The 20,844-nt window shown below is 36.4% G+C and overlaps 1 protein-coding gene across 1 annotated transcript in view; it reads right to left on the bottom strand.

The window, feature by feature from the left end:
- The window catches only part of LOC143246978 (uncharacterized), a 136,852-nt gene extending 124,643 nt beyond the window's left edge, over positions 1–12,209 (bottom strand). The window contains exon 1 of the mRNA XM_076494252.1: positions 11,941–12,209. The gene's annotated coding sequence lies outside the window, so the exon portion shown is untranslated. The remainder of the gene's footprint in view (positions 1–11,940) is intronic.
- Between the last annotated feature and the right edge of the window lie 8,635 nt (positions 12,210–20,844).

The following is a 20,844-nucleotide window of genomic DNA, read 5'->3' as shown; positions in this document are numbered from 1 at the left end:
TAAGTAAACATTCCCTCTCATGTATTAACACTAGTACAGCAACAACTAAGTAAACATTCCGTCTCATGTATTAACACTAGTACAGTAACAACTAAGTAACTTCTAAAATTTCGTCTTATGTATTAACACTAGTACAGTAACAACTAAGTAAACTTGTAACATTCCGTCTCAGGTATTAACACTAGTACAGTAACAACTAAGTAAACTTGTAACATTCCGTCTCATTTATTAACACTAGTACAGTAACAACTAAGTAAACTTGTAACATTTTTTCTTATGTATTAACACTTGTACAGTAACAACTAAGTATACTTGTAACATTCTGTCTCAGGTATTAACACTAGTACAGTAACAACTAAGTAAACATTCCGTCTCCTGTATTAACACTAGTACAGTAACAACTAAGTAAACTTCTAACATTCTGTCTCATGTATTAACACTAGTACAGTAACAACTAAGTAAACTTGTAACATTCCGTCTCATGTATTTACACTAGTACAGTAACAAATAAGTAAACTTGTAACATTCTGTCTGAGGTATTAACACTAGAACAGTAACAACCAAGTAAACTTGTAACATTCCGTCTCATGTATTAACACTAGTACAGTAACAACTAAGTAAACATTCCGTCTCATGTATTAACAGTAGTACAGTAACAACTAAGTAAACATTCCCTCTCATGTATTAACACTAGTACAGCAACAACTAAGTAAACATTCCGTCTCATGTATTAACACTAGTACAGTAACAACAAAGTAAACATTCCGTCTCATGTATTAACACTATTACAGTAAGAACTAAGTAAACATTCCGTGTCATATATTAACGCTAGTACAGTAACAACTAAGTAAACATTCCGTCTCATGTATTAACACTAGTACAGTAACAACTAAGTAAACTTGTAACATTACGTCTCATGTATTTACACTAGTACAGTAACAACTAAGTAAACTTGTAACATTCCGTCTCATGTATTAACACTAGTTCAGTAACAACTAAGTAAACTTCTAACATTCCGTCTTATGTATTAACACTAGTACAGTAACAACTAAGTAAACTTCTAACATTCCGTCTCAGGTATTAACACTACTACAGTAACAACTAAGTAAACTTGTAACATTCCGTCTCAGGTATTAACACTAGTACAGTAATAACTAAGTAAACCTCTAACATTCTGTCTCATGTATTAACACTAGTACAGTGACAACTAAGTAAACTTCTAACATTCCGTCTTATGTATTAACACTAGTACAATAACAACTAATTAAACTTGTAACATTCCGTCTCATGTATTAACACTAGTACAGTAACAACTAAGTAAACTTGTAACATTCCGTCTCAGGTATTAACACTAGTACAGTAACAACTAAGTAAACTTCTAACATTCCGTCTTATGTATTAACACTAGTACAGTAACAACTAAGTAAACTTGTAACATTCCGTCTCAGGTATTAACTCTAGTACAGTAACAACTAAGTAAACTTCTAACATTCCGTCTTATGTATTATGATTAGTACAGTAAGAACTAAGTAAACTTCTAACTTTCCGTCTCATGTATTAACACTAGTACAGTAACAACTAAGTAAACATTCCGTCTCATGTATTAACACAAGTACAGTAACAATTAAGTGAACATTCCGTCTCAGGTATTAACACTAGTACAGTAACAACTAAGTGAACTTGTAACATTCCGTCTCATGTATTAACACTAGTAAAGTAACAACTAAGTAAACATTCCGTCTCATGTATTAACACTGGTACAGTAACAACTAAGTAAACATTCCTTCTCATGTATTAACACTATTACAGTAACAACTAAGTAAACATTCCGTGTCATGTATTAACGCTAATACAGTAACAACTAAATAAACATTCCGTCTCATGTATTAACGCTAGTACAGTAACAACTAAGTAAACTTCTAACATTTCGTCTCATGTATTAACACTAGTTCAGAAACAACTAAGTAAACTTGTAACATTTCTTCTCAGGTATTAACACTAGTACAGTAACAACTAAGTAAACATTCCGTCCTATGTATTAACACTATTACAGTAACAACTAAGTAAACATTACGTGTCATGTATTAACACTAGTACAGTAACAACTAAATAAACTTCTAACATTCCGTTTCATGTATTAACACTAGTACAGTAACAACTAAGTAAACATTCCGTCTCGTGTATTAACACTAGTACAGTAACAACTAAGTAAACTTGTAACATTCCGTCTCAGGTATTAACACTAGTACAGTAACAACTAAGTAAACTTCTAACATTCTGTCTTATGTATTAACACTAGTACAGTAACAACTAAGTAAACTTCTAACATTCCGTCTCATGTATTAACACTAGTACAGTAACAACTAAGTAAACTTGTAACATTTCTTCTCAGGTATTAACACTAGTACAGTAACAACTAAGTAAACATTCCGTCCCATGTATTAACACTATTACAGTAACAACTAAGTAAACTTCTAACATTCCGTCTCATGTATTAACACTAGTACAGTAACAACTAAGTAAACTTGTAACATTCCGTCTCAGGTATTAACACTAGTAGAGTAACAACTAAGTAAACTTCTAACATTCTGTCTCATGTATTAACACTAGTATAGTAACAACTAAGTAAACTTGTAACATTCTGTCTGAGGTATTAACACTAGTACAGTAACAACTAAGTACACTTGTAACATTCCGTCTCATGTATTAACACTAGTACAGTAACAACTAAGTAAACTTGTAACATTCTGTCATAGGTATTAACACTAGTACAGTAACAACTAAGTAAACTTGTAACATTCCGTCTCATGTATTAACACTAGTACAGTAACAATTAAGTAATCTTCTAATATTCCTTACCTGAGATAGTTATAACGTTTAATATTGTGATTGTGCAGTAACTTTGTTTAAGTAAATAAACGAGATATCTTTTTATACGCGGAAAAATTAAATATTTTTATTTCACCCCTAGCGTTCCGGTTTGACACTAAAGCTCGAATATTAACATGATAGAATAATAATTTTTACATTATTTGTTTGTTTTTGTATTTGTTGTTAAGTGCAAAACTGTGTGTTTTCTTTTTGTAACTTTGTTTAAGTAAATAAACGAGATATATTTTTATACGCGGAAAAATTAAATATTTTTATTTCACCCCTTGCGTTCCGGTTTGACACTAAAGCTCGAATATTAACATGATAGAATAATAATTTTTACATTATTTGTTTGTTTTTGTATTTGTTGTTAAGTGCAAAACTGTGTGTTTTCTTTTTGTAAAGCCACATCGGGCTATCTACTGAGCCCAGTGAGGGGAATCGAACCCCTGATTTTGACGTTGTAAATCCGTAGACATATCGCTGTACTAGCGGGAGCAAAGTACAATACTACTCAACACTACGCTGTTATCGAAACCCGATGTTTCGAATTATAAACTCTTTGATTTACCATTGATCCACTGAGAGACAACGTTATTTTTTTCCCAAACCTTTAACCTTAAGATTACTACATTACGGTCCTCTAGTGACACAGTGGTTAAACTGAGAGCTTGTAATGACACACATTTAATTTTAATACATGCGGTGGACAGAAAACGTTTTGTAGCTTTGTTACCTGATGCCTTTGAATCAGTTATGTCCACGTGCTCTAAAATACAGAATATTGAAGGACATCTTAGGATATTAATTTTTAATAAGTTTCCTTTAAAAAATTAAATGGAATTTTCAGCAAAAACACGATAAAATTTAGGGACCGTATGAAGTAAATACAGAACGACATCAATGAAGCCTGGACATAATCCTTTAACAAAATAAAACTAAATATAGTTCGTAATATGGAACTGGCAGGGTTGACTGCTAGTCACTTTATAAAAAAGAAGACATTAGTCTATTCTAAGGTGGGTTCGGCAACGTCAGATGGCGCTCTACTTATAATTTGAGGGTCGCGGATTCGAATCCCTGTCACACCAAACATGCTCGTCCTCTCAACCATGGGAGCGTTTTCATTGATAAAAGAGTAGCCCAAGAGTTGGCGGTGGGTGGTGATGACTGGGTGCCTTTACTCTAATCTTACACTGCTGGGCCCGGCAATGGCCAGGTGGGTTAAGGCGTTTGACTCGTAATCCGAGGGTCGTGGGTTCGAATTCCCGCCGCACCAACATGCTAGTCCTTTCAGCCGTGGGGTCGTTATAAAGTTATGGTCAATCCCACTATTCGTTGGTAAAAGAGTAGCCCAATAGTTGGCGGTGGGTGGTGATGACTATCTGCCTTGCCTAAAGTCTTATACTGCTAAATTAGGGACGGTTAGCGCAGATAACCGTCGAGTAGCTTTGCGCGAAATTCCAAAAAAACAAAGAACAAACCAAACTTACACTGCTACATTAGGGAAAACTAGCGTGGAAGCCCTCGTATAGCTTTTCGCGAAATTCGAAAAACAAACAAACAACCTATTCTTAGCTGTACAAAGTTTGGAGTACGTAATATTAAAATGAGCCGGAATATTCACATTAGCAAGATACACAAAATCAATGCCTAAGTTGAACGGAATGTATCAGTACTACATCGTTTAATCGATTGGCTGTACGTACTGTTGGTAGTTTGATACTATCGTAAAGTAGTTGATTTTGGGAAGAGTATGTAACAAACGTTTCTGACTAAATTTATACATACAGACAGATTATAAACATATGTTTAGATCAGAGATCCAGAATTGATAGATGGTGATGACCCTTGTGGTTAATGATTTTAGAAGATATGGATCAACTTGGGGTAACAGGACTATTAAAAAATGCAACAAGTCGTACATCATAGTAAAACAAAGTGCGGTGTCGTGCAACATAATATAATCTAATGAACAAAAGCCGCCCACGTGGCCTCAGACAACACGAGTTCCATTTACACAAGCTGTTTCCACAATAAATCCAGGAAAGGCAGGCCCAATATAAAACTGTTTGAATGGTACGTAGCTGGAAAAAATGAAACATATGATGTTCGATGTGGCTAAAGTGTGTGTTGATAACTGTAATTGTCTACCAGTCGATTAATAAATTAAACTTCCAAAAGTGGTCCACGAGAATTCGCAAAACGTTTTTTAAATTGATTCATAATAATTGACGAATAATATGCTAGGGCAAAATAGGGCATTAGGAGAATGGACACAAAGGTCAAAGTTTACTTTCAGACCGGTAACAACCTACATTACACCATGTTGTTATTGTGGCTTTTTTCTCAAAAATCATCCAACGTAAATGACTCATTTGTTTACGTCTGGCATTACGCAAGTTTTCTACAATGTATGAGTGTTATGATTTTAATTTTATCTGTGTTTTTTCTTGCATGCTCAGCTGGACTGTAATATTTACCTAGGCCTAATATGTAATATAATAATATTGCCACTAAATTCCTTAAGGAACATAGAGCCGCATACGCTGCGGTTTCTGTAACAGGTCGGTATTTTTTTTTAAATAAGTAGGTTGTTAGCCTACTGCACAACCCCCAATCTGGAGGACGATTTCTCAGCCCACCGAGGGTAATCGAACCCCTAATTTTAGTGTTGTAAATCCGGAGACATACCGCTGTACTAACGGTGGGCTTACCTAGGCCTAATCAAGACTTATTTCTGAAGTCTCTGTAAACAATGGGTTTTACTTAATGCATAAGTCTTATTATGGCAAAAAGGGAGGAACCTAGTTAAAGTAATGATGTAGTTATTTTATTAAGAAACAGTATCTTCTGAATAAAACAGAATTTTAGTTCCAAGGTTTCAGAGCATTCATTTGTGTCGAGACGTTATGCAATGCCTCGTCGTCTGAAGAATTCAAACTCTGACGTAATGAACAGTATTATATATTAAGAGGATTCTGATTTATACCTACTGCTGGGATTCCCACGTGGCGACCAGCACCAGAAGTTCATAAAATAAAGTTAATTTAGGCTTAGTATGATTTATCTACTGTAGATAGGGTTAACTAAAAATTCCGACAGGCGGCGTAAGGAGTAACAGCAATTATTTTGTTAACATTCAAGTTTCTCCATATCCTGATTGTGTCTTATGAACAAATAGACCAGTTGTATGATTTTAACAGCACTAACTTTATGTTTTTTGTCATAGCTGTTGAGAAACAAAGAGTAAATATAAACCACAACAACCTCAACGCTATAAAACAATATTTTCTCTCTTTTGTTCGTAGCAGTAGGTCTTGAGCAAAGTGAAAGTAATCTGATTAGGCGTGACCTAATTTTGAGTGTACTAAACAATTCATTTTGCGACTTTTATGGCAAACACCCGACCCAAACGAAAGAAGTTCAAACCAACTACGATCAGAAAAAAAACAAAGAATTGGCGGTGGGTGCTGTTGATTATCCGACTTTCTCGACTTTGTGCAAATATTCTGAAACAAACACTGTTACGTAAATTTCTTATGCACTGTTGACATTGTTGTTTGTATGTTTGTTTTTCTATATACCAGTAAAACCTGTCTAAGTCGTAAACTCCATGGGGGGAGGACCTGTACAAGCCGAAAATATCAACATTTTGTCGCATTATCTTAAGATTTCTCTTATAAAACGCCCTCTACATGATGGAACCTGCGTAGCTCGGACGGAAAACTATCTTTCACATATCTCATCCACCAAAAAGTAGGATTAGAACCTGAGTAAGGCGGAAAAATGCTATTGATTAAATATTAATTTATTTAATTAATAATTTGTTTAAATATTAATAAATTCTCAGACATTTTGATACAGTAAGTATTAAATATATCGTGTTTTTTTCTGCCGTCATAATTTTTACAGTTAAATTAGATTCATGATTTGTAGAAATATTTGTCTTTTAAGTGTAAAATGTTACTATTTAAATAATTCTCACGAAAAAGATAAATTCCTATCTTTCCGAATTTTAAAATTGAGGGAAAATTTATCATGGGTAATAAGTAAAAGTGAAAATCCGCGCTGTTTTAAAAATGTAAGGAAGAATCAGCTTCCTGTGGAACGGAAAGTGAATAATAAAACATGGATGACAAGTGTTATATTAGAGGAATTTTTGAACAAATTAAACAAAAGAATGGAACAAGAAAATAGGAATACTAACGATCGTATGAACGTGTACTTTAATCGTGGTGTAAGGTATGTCAGTTCAGACATAATGGTTACACAGATCAGTACAATTACATAAAGAAAACACAAAGACTTACACTTTCCGTATAATCGCTGTGATGACGAGAAAACCCACTTGTAGAGAAAAATATATACGTAAAAACGGCTGATATGGACAGAGGAATCACTACGTAGAGGAGCGAACAACGTTTCGACCTTCTTCGGTCATCCGTAAGGTTCACAAAGAAAGAAAGAGGTAACTGACCGATAGCTGACCACATGCTTGAAGGGGTTGTGTAACTGAGTGTAGAAATGTATATATATTCAAACATCTAAGCACGCCCTCTACCGAAATAAGTCGAAACGTTGTTTTTTCGTCATCACGGATTATTATTTCATCACGGCGATTGTACGAGAAATGTAAGTCTTTGAGTTTCTTCATGTAATTGTACTTATCTATGTAACCGTGTGAACTGACATACTTTACACTACTATTAACAGTACACGATTGTACAATCGTTAAGAAACTGAGAAAATAGTGAAATTCTACTTTTCCTAAATAATGCAACTTGTTAACCAAAAGTTCAACTTTCAAATGTTTGTTTACTCTTTCTACCTTCATGTACAACATCAGTTCTACAGGCACTAGAAAATGGAATTATACTGTGCGATTCCGCCTTAGGCAGGTTTTACACATAATACTGTATAACACATGGTCAGGTCTTGTTCAATTTCAATATCACCTCTCGAATTTTCACACACATGCAAGTTTAATTAAAACTTGCAAAGCCTCTCGTGTCTTAAATCGGTAAGCCTAGTTTTGCACTTCATTCATAAATATGATATACCAAGCTTAATGTAACAACGTCAGCGCTTTGGCCATAAATCTGGTATACCTAGATTCATGTAACACCATGTTAAACCTTTGACCATGGATCTCATATATTAGATTGATATTATCCAGTGAGCAATTCAAACATGGATCGGGTATCCCTAAGTTAATATTACCCAGTGCCTAGTTCGACCATGGACATGGTATTTCTAGGTTAGTATAACTAAGGCAGCTCTTTCATTATGATTCTGATATACATTGATTCACATAACCAAGGATCGAACCTCTATATGTTGCCCAGTATGCGCCACACTTTCAGCTGTGAAGGCGTTAAAATGTGACGATTAATCCCACTATTTGTTGGTAAAAGAGTAGCCCAAGAGTTATCGGTGGGTGGTGATGACTAGCTGCCTTCCCTCTAGTCTTACACTGCTAAGTTAGGAACGGCTAACGCAGATAGCCCTCGAGTAGCTTTGCGCGTAATTCATTAACGAACAAACTTACATACGTAATTACGTAATTTATGTTAAAACCAACCTACAAGACTGGCAAGGGTTATTAGTTTTGCTCATTTGTAAGTCAGTGGTCAGTTGTTCTGGGTTCTATTCCGGTAACGGAAGTTATAGAACCGGAAGAAAATTAGTTTGAGTTGTCGACTGTCTTCCATGGAAGTACTGGGAGAATAAAACACTTGTTTAACGTGTGAGAGGTTCGATCCCGAATGGGGAAGGTGCACTGAGTTAGACTGTTATTTTGTTCGCATAAATATCGCAGTAAGCAGTTCTATCCAGTTATGAGTCCTGCATGTTCATAACCTGTGAAGTTTGTTCTTATGTCCCTCCTATTGAAAAACTTAATTATTTCTAAGCTATATATTTGATATAATCAACGCTTAGTTCCAGCTTAAGCAGTGTAAGACTAGAGGGAAGGCAGCTAGTCATCACCACCCACCGCCAACTCTAGGGCTACTCTTTTTATCAACGAATAGTGGGATTGACTGATACATTATAACGCTCCCACGGCTGAAAGGGCGAGCATGTTTGGCGCGACGGGGATTCGAACCCGTGACCCTCAGATTACGAGTCGCACGCCTTAACACGCTTGGCCATGCCGGGCCTTATTTAAAGTGCAATTATAGGCATGATTCAAAACGTGTTGTGAGTTATAAAGCATTCCTCTGTGACGTTTCTTTCTAAGATTTTGACTGATTTTGCAATATTATTTATGTTATTGAAGAATAAAAACATTGTATCGCAAATTGTAACCATTTACACTATATATATATGATCTACATGGGCCTGGCATGGCCAAGCGCGTAAGGCGTGCGACTCGTAATCCGAGGGTCGCGTGTTCGCGCCCGCGTCGCGCCAAACATGCTCGCCCTCCCAGCCGTGGGGGCGTTATAATGTTACGGTCAATCCCACTATTCGTTGGTAAAAGAATAGCCCAAGAGTTGGCGGTGGGTGGTGATGACTAGCTGCCTTTCCTCTAGTCTTACACTGCTAAATTAGGGACGGCTAGCGCAGATAGCCCTCGAGTAGCTTTGTGCGAAATTCAAAAACAAACAAACTATTTCAAATGAATTGAAAAAAAAAGACAAAATCGATTTTTCTAATTTTCTTGAAGACTGACAACAAACAAAAGAACCAAATATATCGAAGTGCCTTGTCTAACCGCGTTTCATATCAATGTTGAAGTTTTATTGTAAATAAAACGTGTCTTATTTGGCGGGTACCCGCTTTTCATACTTTTAGAATGACTGGAGAAAAACAGTTAAAAAATCTATAATCTTCAATTGAAACTGGAAAATTTCCCATGCTAATCTAATAAGCATGGGAATAATAATAATATTAATAATCTAATAATCCGTACTTGTTTGGGCAAGAAACAAAAATGAAGACCAAATACGTCATCGCGTGCTTGAGTTACTACACGTTTCGTTCGTTTCTTCAAAGTAGTAGGTAATTGCAGTACTGGATTTTTATATGACCGTATGTGGTCATACGGTATTACCACAATTGTGAAACAGATTTGGATTAAGGAAAAAAGCCAAAAGAGTCGAGTGTCAGTTCAAGTAGGGCTATTATTAATTCAAAATGTAAAAATTATAGTGCTGTGTTATCTAAATCATTAATAACTTAAGTAATCCGTTTAAGCCCAAAATATAAAAATCAGTGAGCTGTATATCTCATGGAAGATTTGGTGTTCCTTGATTGTTTAGTTATAATTTCACGTAAAGCTACTCGAGGGCTATCTGTGCTAGCCGTCCCTAATTTAGGGTTAAGGTGTTCGATTCGTAATCCGAGGGTCGCGGGGTTCGAATCTCCGTCGCACCAAACATGCACGCCCTATCAGCCGTGGGGGCGTTATAATGTGACGGTCAATCCCAGTATTCTTTGGTAAAAGAGTAGACAAATATTTGTTTGTGGGTGGTGATCACTAGTTGCCTTCCCTCTAGTCCAGTGGCCCTTAGCCTGGGGGTCGTGACCTCCTGAGGGGTCGTTTGGAGTTTCTCGGGGTCACGGAAGGTTTGGAAATTATTGGGGAAATCACGGAGCAGTTCGTAGTTTTTGTGACAAGTGCCTGTAACTACCCACCAATGAGAAACACGCTGAAGTGCGGCACGTGAACCACGTTGAGATGCTTGTTGAGAAACCACCTGTCTAATTTTGAGTAAAGATTTTCATATATTACAACGTTTTGAATTACCTAAATGTTTTAATTATATAATATTAATACATCGAACTTAAAATTTAAATATCAAAGTTTCAATTGTATTTAGTATATTTTCTCATTATATAATATATCAACCCTCACACTGATTGAATCAGTTGGTTTCGTATGATGTTCAGTAATTCCATGGATTTTGTATTTGTTTAGCACTTGTAGCATCTCTCAAGGTCATTTATTTGTAACATTTTCAATAAATTAGGATCTTTGTATAGTTTTGTTTTATTCTATCTTTACGCAAAGTTCACCATTACAAAAATTATTATAGGGATCACGGTAAATACCCTGGAGAGTCTCAGGGGGTAAGACGAAGAAAAGGGTTAAGAACCACTGCTCTAGTCTTACACTGCTAAATTAGGGACGGCTAGCGCAGATAGCTCTCGTGTCGCTTTGGGCGAAATTCAAAACCAAACCATCTAAATGCTACGTCAAACATCACCTATCAGAATCACAATGAAGTGTATATGTGCCTGATTTTAACACTTTTATTTACGTATTGTTCTCCACGGTCGCTAACAAGTCGAGCTAATGTTTGTTGAAACTTGGAATTTGGTTATACACGTTTGCTGGTTATACACACCGGCCTCATGCCCCACTGACCAGTAATTAGACATTTCCTTTCCCTCTGCTTCATTTTATGGTTTGGTTTCAGAATTTCAAGTTTAAAACTCACTTATTTTAAAGCAGTTTTTTTAAATCGAGCCCCAGGGGCAGGGTACAGGCGTTTCGTTAGAGCCCGTCATTACCGTTTTGAACATTGCAACGTTACGCGACATCAGTCGGGCGTGAGTGTGAATCCCGTGGCGGAACTTGGAAATATCAGCGAGAGGGGGGGGGGGATGGGGCGCGAGGGGAAAGGGAATACACAGCTGTACAGATACGAGCCAGCAGGTACATTCGGCCATTAGCAATAAGCTTTTCTGTAGTTTCCGATCAAGTATTTTCACAAGTTTACGACTCAGTAACACAGAACGTTAAAAAAAAAACAACAAAGCGGGACACAATAATAATGTTGCTATAGGCCAACATTAAACGTACAGTAACTAGTAAAGATTTCTCACTTTACTCAGTTGGCACAATTTCAAGTTACGTTATGGTATATATGTGCATGTATATCATAATTATATCAACTGCTATGTTTAAGCAATTATATCATACAGCAAAAATCACTAGAATATCTCCAAAACAAACGTTAGGGTAAAGTCAACACATAATGTGACATCCGGTGTTTATTTGCGATATTTGAGGAGGTGATAACAGAGATATAAGGTATAACTTCCAAATGTACTCACCCCTCCGTCAAGAGCCATGCTGCATTGAGTCGTCTCATTACTAACACCGGAGAGCCTCGTTCTGAATCTAACCTTGAATAATGGAGACTCTGCTTGTTCCAATGCAGACGCCTCGCCAGCTGGAATGCGAAAACTTAGCTGCCAAACAGGTTTGGTGTTGTACGTGGCGTATTATGTGGTGAAGAAAGGGAAAGTAGTGAGACGTAATTATATTGTTCCTCTGATCAAATCAGTTTTCCTATGAAGTGAAAATCCAGTTTTCAGTACGTATAGTTTTATTGTAAATGCGTACGTACTTTGTGGTTTTGAAAGCTCTGTTTTTGCAGTCCGTTTCATGACGAAAAAATAAACAATATGTATTTCAGTCCTCGTCCAGTTCCGTGAAAGGAAAAAAAAAAGAGAAAAATTTTCGTTTTTTAAAAGAAAATAAGACTTAAGGGGTGTGCTAAAATGCAAAGACTTAAATTTTCAATTTTAGTAAATATTTTGGTTTTTGTAGCTTTCGTTGGGATTCTTATTCGATTAAAAGACGACTGCTTTGCTTCTAAAGAAAATTATAGAAAAAGAAACTTTATGGACGCGGCCCTCTGGAAGAGCTCTGGCTTTCAGAGTTAGTGAGAAGTGATTCGTGTTCGCTTGATGTCGCATGTCTTCGGACTTACAACGCTAAAATCCGGATTGCTATTCCCCTCGGTGGACACAGCAGATAACGTGAAGCGATTTTGTTATAAGAAAGACACGCACATCACAAAATATTCCCATCAGACTAGGCTATGGATGTGTTAAAGAAGTTAGAGTCAATCCCTTATCGTAGCTAACTTTATCGCTTTATATTTCGGAAAAAATCTTTATATATTTTCTCTTTCTTTTTTTTTTTTTCATTATTTAACAAGATAAACCAGTTTTCAATGACATTACCAAACACTGTTTTTTACTTGTTTCACCGTGTGATTTTAACGTAATATTTTTTTATTCTTTTTTGTTTTACAGCTCTGTCAACAACGCCAGGATTAATAAATATTTCTACTGCTATGTAATTAATTAACAATAACTCATCGTTAGTATCATCATGTTTACAACATAATTTGAGTTTCCTGTCCACATAAGAGTGAAATACAGAAACTTGCTAAAGCAGTGGCGTAGCTAGGGGAGGCAAGGGGGTACATCTGTCCCCGGGCGCAGCATCGGAGGGGCGCAAAATTGATGTTACATAAATAGGAATTACGGCTTACATTTTGTCACGAGGGGGTGCGAAAACTGACTTTGTCCCCTGGCGTTGAAAACTCGAGCTACGTCCCGGGCGTTGAAAACCCGAGCTACGTCACTGTTCTAAAGTTAATACGACAAAACCTTTGAAGTAGCGGAACTGTTTTACATACAAGTGTTCGGTATATAAAGTTATTTTGTGAACTTAAGCGTAAAACTTCTGTTAAACTGAATGTAGCCTGTGACAAACATCGTTGAATAACTAAATTGATTTGTTATTGTTAGGTAAACGTGACATATTTTTTTTTTACCAAACAATAACAGATCAACTTAATTTAAAAAAAAAAAAACAACAACAAACGACTCTATAATGTGTTACGAGACCATGAATCGTAGAGTATCGTAGTGACTTTTCCTTAGAGTACAACTATTGTAAATTACCTCGTACATTTTTTGTTACGAATTGTAATTTTGGCACTCAACTTATAAGCTGAGAGTCGCGGGAACGAATCCCCCTCACTCCAAACATGCTTGTCCTTTCAGTCGTGAGGGCGTTATAATTTCAATCCCACTATTCGTGTGTGAAAGAGTTGTGCAAGACTTTGCTGTGGGTAGTGGTGACTGGCTGCCTTCCCTCTAGTCTTACAGTGTTAAATTAGGGATGGCTACCACAGTTATATCTCGTTAGATTTGCGCGAAATTAAAAAAAAACAACACAAAACAAATTGAAATTTAGATTTAAAAGTTAAAATAAAGGTCGATAAATATCCAATTTATGATCCTTGTCAACAAGATTGAGAGACACTTTTTATTTTTAATGTAACTATATTTTATATACAAACAACAACACAACTTACATTATTACATGATTTATACACAAAAGTCTCGCAAACAGTATTTACTTTTCTATCTGGTCTGGAACTTCCTCTATCTTATCGAGGGTTCCCTATAAGCGAATTAATTTCGAGTTGATGTAGACACAATTCACTTAACGGGAAGCTAGCTAGTTCTGGTTCATCACTCTTCGATAATCACACGTCGAGTTATTCACCGCTAAAGTTATACAGTGTCTTCGTAAAAATACTGATGTCCGATGTGAATTCACTGAAGTTAAATCGTTTACAATGTTCGAAATTTATAAACGTTGTTGATCATATATCTGAAGTTCCCAATTAATAAGTGTCTTTTGGTACATCCCGTTGGTTACTTTGTAGGACATAGGAGAGTTTCAAGAAAGTTCAGCCTGCACAACAATACAGACGATACACTAGTGTTTACATACGCAGGTATATTTTTTTAATTCTTAAACACGAGAATCTTCTACGGTTTTACTGAATAGGCGGGAATTTTGCAACAGAGATTTAACAGTGTAAGATGTGTATATTTTAAAATATAACTTTAACTAATGTAATAAAATATACATATGAGACTAAGCCTATCCCATTTTTATTCAGGTATAAGTAGTAATTATTTTTAAAACTCAAAGGATAAATAATATCCAGGGATCAGGGAATCAGTTGTTATTCTTTTTAAGTAATAATCCAACACCGTAATATGGAATCTTCCTTTATAAATAGGGTAACTTTCCTCCACAGGCCGTAAACAGCTAACCAGTCTAATAGAATCTATCACATACTCTTTTCGTTATCAAGACTTTAAACCACAAAACATTCCACATCTCGGACGTGGGTATAAAAGCAGGGAACTTTGTGATACGAGGCTCTTTACGTCTTTTCAATTCTTATAAAGGAGAGGATATTTTCACAATGTTTTTTATTTTGATCCTTCGGAGAGTATATGAAATGAATCTATGGACAGTGAAGAGCTGACGCCCGCTTGCTTTATTTTGTATACTAAATAATAGGCCCTGTTCTAGAATCATTAGGTTGAACTTTATAAACATGTGTTTTAGGCCATTTCAATCCACACCAACTTGTTGGGATCCTGGTGGAGTTCGCTTAAAGTTATCCTATTATTATTATTCATAAGATTGCTATCGTAGCTGTACATCCGCCTTATGTAAATTGTCAGCCCCATCACAATGGTGTTACATTGTTTTCTTATAAGGTATTAGATTACCTTATCTTTGACTGCAGCCACATGTAATGTAACGTTGCTCTCAAAGTGACTTATCTTTCATTTGGAGTGTGGATTATTAGAGTGCACACACTTATAGTGATTCTGTCGGATTCCATGTTGTGTCTCTGCTGCTCTGTGGTAAATCACACCAGTTAAAAAGCTGTGGTAAATGAATATATATGTTTTGTTATAGTTTCATGTACATGCCTCTGCTCTTTCAATTAGCTGACTCTTTCATGCTATGTTTAATTAACTTTGTTAATAAGTAATACCACCGTTAATTAGTTGTTAATAAGTTTCTCTAAACGTTCTTGGACCAGATTAGAGAATCACCTATCCAGTAAAGTTTGTTTGTTTGTTTGTTTGGGAATTTCGCACAAAGCTACTCGAGGGCTATCTGTGCTAGCCGTCCCTAATTTAGCAGTGTAAGACTAGAGGGAAGGCAGCTAGTCATCACCACCCACCGCCAACTTTTGGGCTACTCTTTTACCAACGAATAGTGGGATTGACCGTAACATTATACACCCCCACGGCTGGGAGGGCGAGCATGTTTAGCGCGACGCGGGCGCGAACCCGCGACCCTCGGATTACGAGTCGCACGCCTTACGTGCTAGGCCATGCCGGGCCCATCCAGTAAAGACACTGTCTTTTGTCGTGTTTAACTTTGATAATGTTTGTGTTAAAAAAAATATATATATATGGTTTCACTGCATTCTACATTGTGTCTAGTCTCTTTTAGAAACTCGGTGAAATTCGGAGAATTTGTATTTCGCTCCATTATGTATTTCCTGATCGAATCTGCTGTTATTCTCCGGAATATATTTTGTTGATATTAGAGGGGTGATTTTAGAGTACTTAACAGTGCCATACCGTTACGTGTATTAAGGTAGTGTCTTCATTATTACACATTACAAGCAAACACTCAATTTTCTGTAACCAACACGAAACAACAACTTTTAACCACGTCTCTATTTGGAATAACATAAACGGCGTAACAACGAATTAAGGATATTTTAGGATAACTGATCCAGAAACTCTATCTATTTAACAAATTCTAAGATCAACAGTTTTTCCCTTTTTCCTGGCTACACGAGAAATTGAGTTTCGATGTCTCTGCTTGGTGATTCATTTCAAACAGATAGACATCAGTCAGTACGACTTACCTCGTTGTACGATACATTGTGTTCCAGATTTAATACAAGCAGCAATTTCTATACTAAACTCACTTGGTCAGTTTTGGGGAATCAGTTAATGAATAAGTTAAGATTTTAATCTAATGAATAACTATTTAACTTATCTATTTAGTGCTCGAATCGTCTTAACTTTATAACAAGGGTAAGTAAATAAATAGAATGGATTCCATCTCTCCAGTGGAAAAATGTTTATATATATAAAGAAAAATTGGTTAAAATATCTTTCTCTCACGAAAACATTCTATACGAAATTCTATACGAGCTCATAGCTATTTTGTAACGGTGAACCAATAATCTCTTCTCTTGTCCATGTTAAAATGTAAAAACCTTAGGAGACAAGCTCTTACATCACAACGTTATGTGCTAAGTGACTTATGGCTCAGCGGTAGTTGTCAAGGGTTATTTATATAATATTAAAGACCAAATGTTGTTACTCACAGCTCAAATGGTTTGTTGTGTAGTTTTGCGCTTCGCGAAAACTATGATATCACTTGTTTTTGTTTCGGGCCTTGACATAGCCTGGTGGTTAGGGCGCTCTACTCAAAATATGAGAGCCACCGCTTCGAATCCTCATCAAACCAAACATGCTCGCCCTTTCAGTCGTGGTGACGTAATAATGTTGCGGTCAATTCCACTATTCGTTAGTAAAAGGAGTAGCCAAAAAGTTGGCGGTGGGTGGTGATGAATAGCTGCCTTCTCTCTAGCTTTACATTACTAAATTATGGACGGCTAGCGCAGGTAGCTCTTGTGTAGTTTTACGAGAAATTAAACAAACAAACAAACTCCTTCTGTACTCCGCTTACCAGGTGCTTGTGAGACAACAGTTAGTGTACGGACTTACAACACTAAAATCATAGGTTCGATTTCTCTCGGCAAATATCTCGAAGTGGCTTTGCTATAAAACACGCACACGTGCGCTCACCCAGTAGGGAAAAGATGGCTTTTACTATTTTTTTTACTTATTGTTTGTCGAATATTATATCTGTTATCAAATTGCACTTTGTTATGTGATGCGTGTGTTTAGAACTGTTCACAACCATAAGAGCAGTGACAATATACCATTTAGAACAGCTGGGGCAGTACCTCAGATTTGGCGAAACGTGTAGTCCTGTGTACAGATTCGTGTAGTGCCTTTCTTCTACCATGTAGATATTGTTGCTGCAACTGGTATATTTGCTGTAAGAAGTGGAGGCCTAGGTTGAACTTGGGATCATGCTTATAGAATTTCAGGTACTAAAACATTCAAGGTTGGAAACTTCCTAAAGCTTGGTTTTTAAATTTCTATTTCTTTTATTTATGTCCTGGCTTTTGTTATGCTCAATTATAGGCAAATCAGCATTTGATATGGCAGCTAACTTTATATATTGTAATGATAATAAACATAGCTTGTAACTAGCTGATATGGCTCATGATGATTTACTGTAGCTATTGACTATTTGACCACATTAGTTTGAGATGTAAAATGTTAAGCTGCAGCTGGCGATTGTCATGGAGATTTGTTTGAGATTGTAGTGAGCATTTAGAGTTTTTGTGTAACTGAATTCTCTATATAATGCATAGCTATGGGTAACTATATGCTTAAACTAAGTGCATAAATCAAAGTTTATCAATGGAAAAGCCTTTCGAATAAAACATATATTCCTAAAACATCGCTTTAAAAACTTCGTGTCTCTTAAAGTAATTATTCTACGAATGTGTGTAATAGAATTTAATGTTATGTGTAATGATTTTTTCTCTTACTGTACTTCGTACATAATATAGGGTTTGACATCCTAAAGACATCAATTGTATAGTGTACAAAGCACTGAATATTTACGTTACATTCATCTAACTTTCATCTATTAGTGGCTGTAATTTCTGTTTCACTCTGTACTTAAGAAAGCTAACTTATTATTATGATGTTATTTAATAAATTGTCTTTTCAATACTGTACCCTATTAAGTATCCTACAAAAGGTTTGGGTGCAATATACCAAGCTGTTTTTATTGTAGATTGACAAGAGAATAGTAATGATGAAAATTGCAAAAGGGCCATTTTGAGTGAAGTTTCTTTCCTTTGTAAGGTTCGTATGGCACACAGTGTATTAATGGCGTGTTAGATAAAGACTCCTCGTATAATTTTGTTCGAAATTATTGGTTTGTTTTGAATTTCGCGCAAAGCTACGCAAGGGCTATCTGCGCTAATCGTCCCTAATTTAGTAGTGTAAGACGAGAGAGAAGGCAGCTAGTCATCATCACCCACCGCCAACTCTTGGGCTACTCTTTTACCAACGAATAGTGGGATTGACCGTCAGATTATAACGCTTCCACAACTGAAAGAGCGGCATGTTTGGTGTGATGAGGATTCGAACCCGCGACTCTCGAATTACGAGTCGAGTGCCTTAACCATCTGGCCGTGCCGGGGCATCGTTCGAACTGAATACAGAAGTTGAGACACTGTAAGAAATATTTGTTTTATGCTAGAGAAGATTAGAGAAGATTTGAAAAATAAAATGAAACTATTACGTTAAAACTCTCGCGCCAAATTACCCGATAATTGAGAGAAAAAACTAAAACGTGAACCGAAAATGGCGACGTGCTGTTAGAGCACTGTAATGTGTCAAATTACAGTTTAGTTGTGAAGAATGTTTACCTCCTCCTAAATAATGTCCTTCGTTTTGATTATGTTACGTAAACATGCACACTTAATTCAATAAATGTGTAAAAGTAACAGGAATACGAAAAACATAACAAAACAGTTGGCTTATTCATAAGTGGTGTCTTGTAATATTACAAAACTGTAATAAAACAAAAACAAACAAAAACTCTTCATCAGGTAGTATAAACCGTGTTACATGGAGAAGAAGGTTTATAATATTAACCGTGTTACATGGATGGAAAGGCTTATTGGGTTTATTCAGTTGTGTTTGTTTGTTTTTGAATTTCGCACAAAGCTACTCGAGGGCTATCTGTGCTAGCCGTCCCTAATTTAGCAGTGTAAGACTAGAGGGAAGGCAGCTAGTCATCACTACACACCGCCAACTCTTGGGCTACTCTTTTACCAACGAATAGTGGGATTGACTGTCACATTATAACGCCCCCACGGCTGGGAGGGCGAGCATGTTTGGCGCGACGCGGGTGCGAACCCGCGACCCTCGGATTACGAGTCGCCGCCTTAACGCGCTTGGCCTATTCAGTTGTGAGGCCCATACATTAAAATTTCATTCATAAAAAGATACTCAGGTATATTACTTGTTTTATTTTCTGTTTCAATGAAGCTCTGTTTTTAAATATTGTGCCCACGGTGGATATCTGACCCTATTTCTGTTTGATCTTGATTTGAGGTGACATTGGAAGGTCAGGTACAATCTTGACCTCTTCCTCTCACGCTCGTGCGTGTTGTTAGTAATCTTATGATTGGGTGCTCTCAAATGTTGAACCCAACGTAAAAAAGGTGTTGCTTTGATAAATGGTTATTTCTGTGAATTTAAAACCCATAGCGGAACCCATTTGTTTTCTAACATTGATCGTTTGTACTGGAATACACCAGCTGTATATAGTACACATGTTCCAACGTTTCTTATATTGTTGGCTTCTGTGTGTTTACATAAATACCCTTTATCGGACCATAATTTTATAACGTATAATCTTTCATACTTACTCCTAAACCCCTAGAGGAGCTTCTATAAAGTAAATTATTGTGACCAGTGGTAATAGGATTTAATACACTGTTGCCATTTAAGGAAGTCGCGGACCACCTCCAGTTCATAGACCGCTGGTGGAAACTGGTTTCTAACGCGCAGGAATTTGGAACAAATATAATTTCTTTCCCTTTCCGGATTTTTTAAAACTTCAAACAAAACAATATTTTTTTCTTCTAATTTTACAGATCGTTTAGTTTATTTCCATCAGTTTAAATTTTTTTTTTTAAATTTATCATGTCTAAAGTGGGCTTACCGTAAGCCAACTCTACTAAGTAAACGAACTGAATTACGTAATGTTCTAACCCAAAACACTGCAGTCTATATTGGGGTGTATCATCGGTGAATTCGGTCGCTGTTAGAGGTATTCGAACGTCAAAACTACTTTTCCAGTTAATAACTGTTCACTTTTTAGAATTAAAACAAACGTTATTTGAATATTAGTATATATTTTCAGTCCAGAAGAACAGACTGGAACCGCTGTTTTTCTTCTGGTTTTTTTAAAAACTTTTTTATGTAGGAGGAAATTGGAATTCTGGATTCGATCTCGGTGCTGGACACAGTGTAAGAGGCCCCGGCATGGCCAAGCGTGTTAAGGCGTTCGACTCATAATCCGAGGGTTGCGGGTTCGAATCCCGGTCGTACCAAACATGCTCACCCTCCCAGCCGTGGGGCGTTATAATGTTACGGTCAATCCCACTATTCGTTGGTGAAAGAGTAGCCCAAGAGTTGGCGGTGGGTGGTGAT

The sequence above is a fragment of the Tachypleus tridentatus genome, chromosome 3 (assembly GCF_004210375.1).
Source record: "Tachypleus tridentatus isolate NWPU-2018 chromosome 3, ASM421037v1, whole genome shotgun sequence".
Classification (NCBI taxonomy): Eukaryota; Metazoa; Arthropoda; class Merostomata; order Xiphosura; family Limulidae; genus Tachypleus; species Tachypleus tridentatus.
The sequence above is the reverse complement of the archived record's forward strand: the minus strand, read 5'-3'. Positions and strand labels throughout refer to the sequence as shown.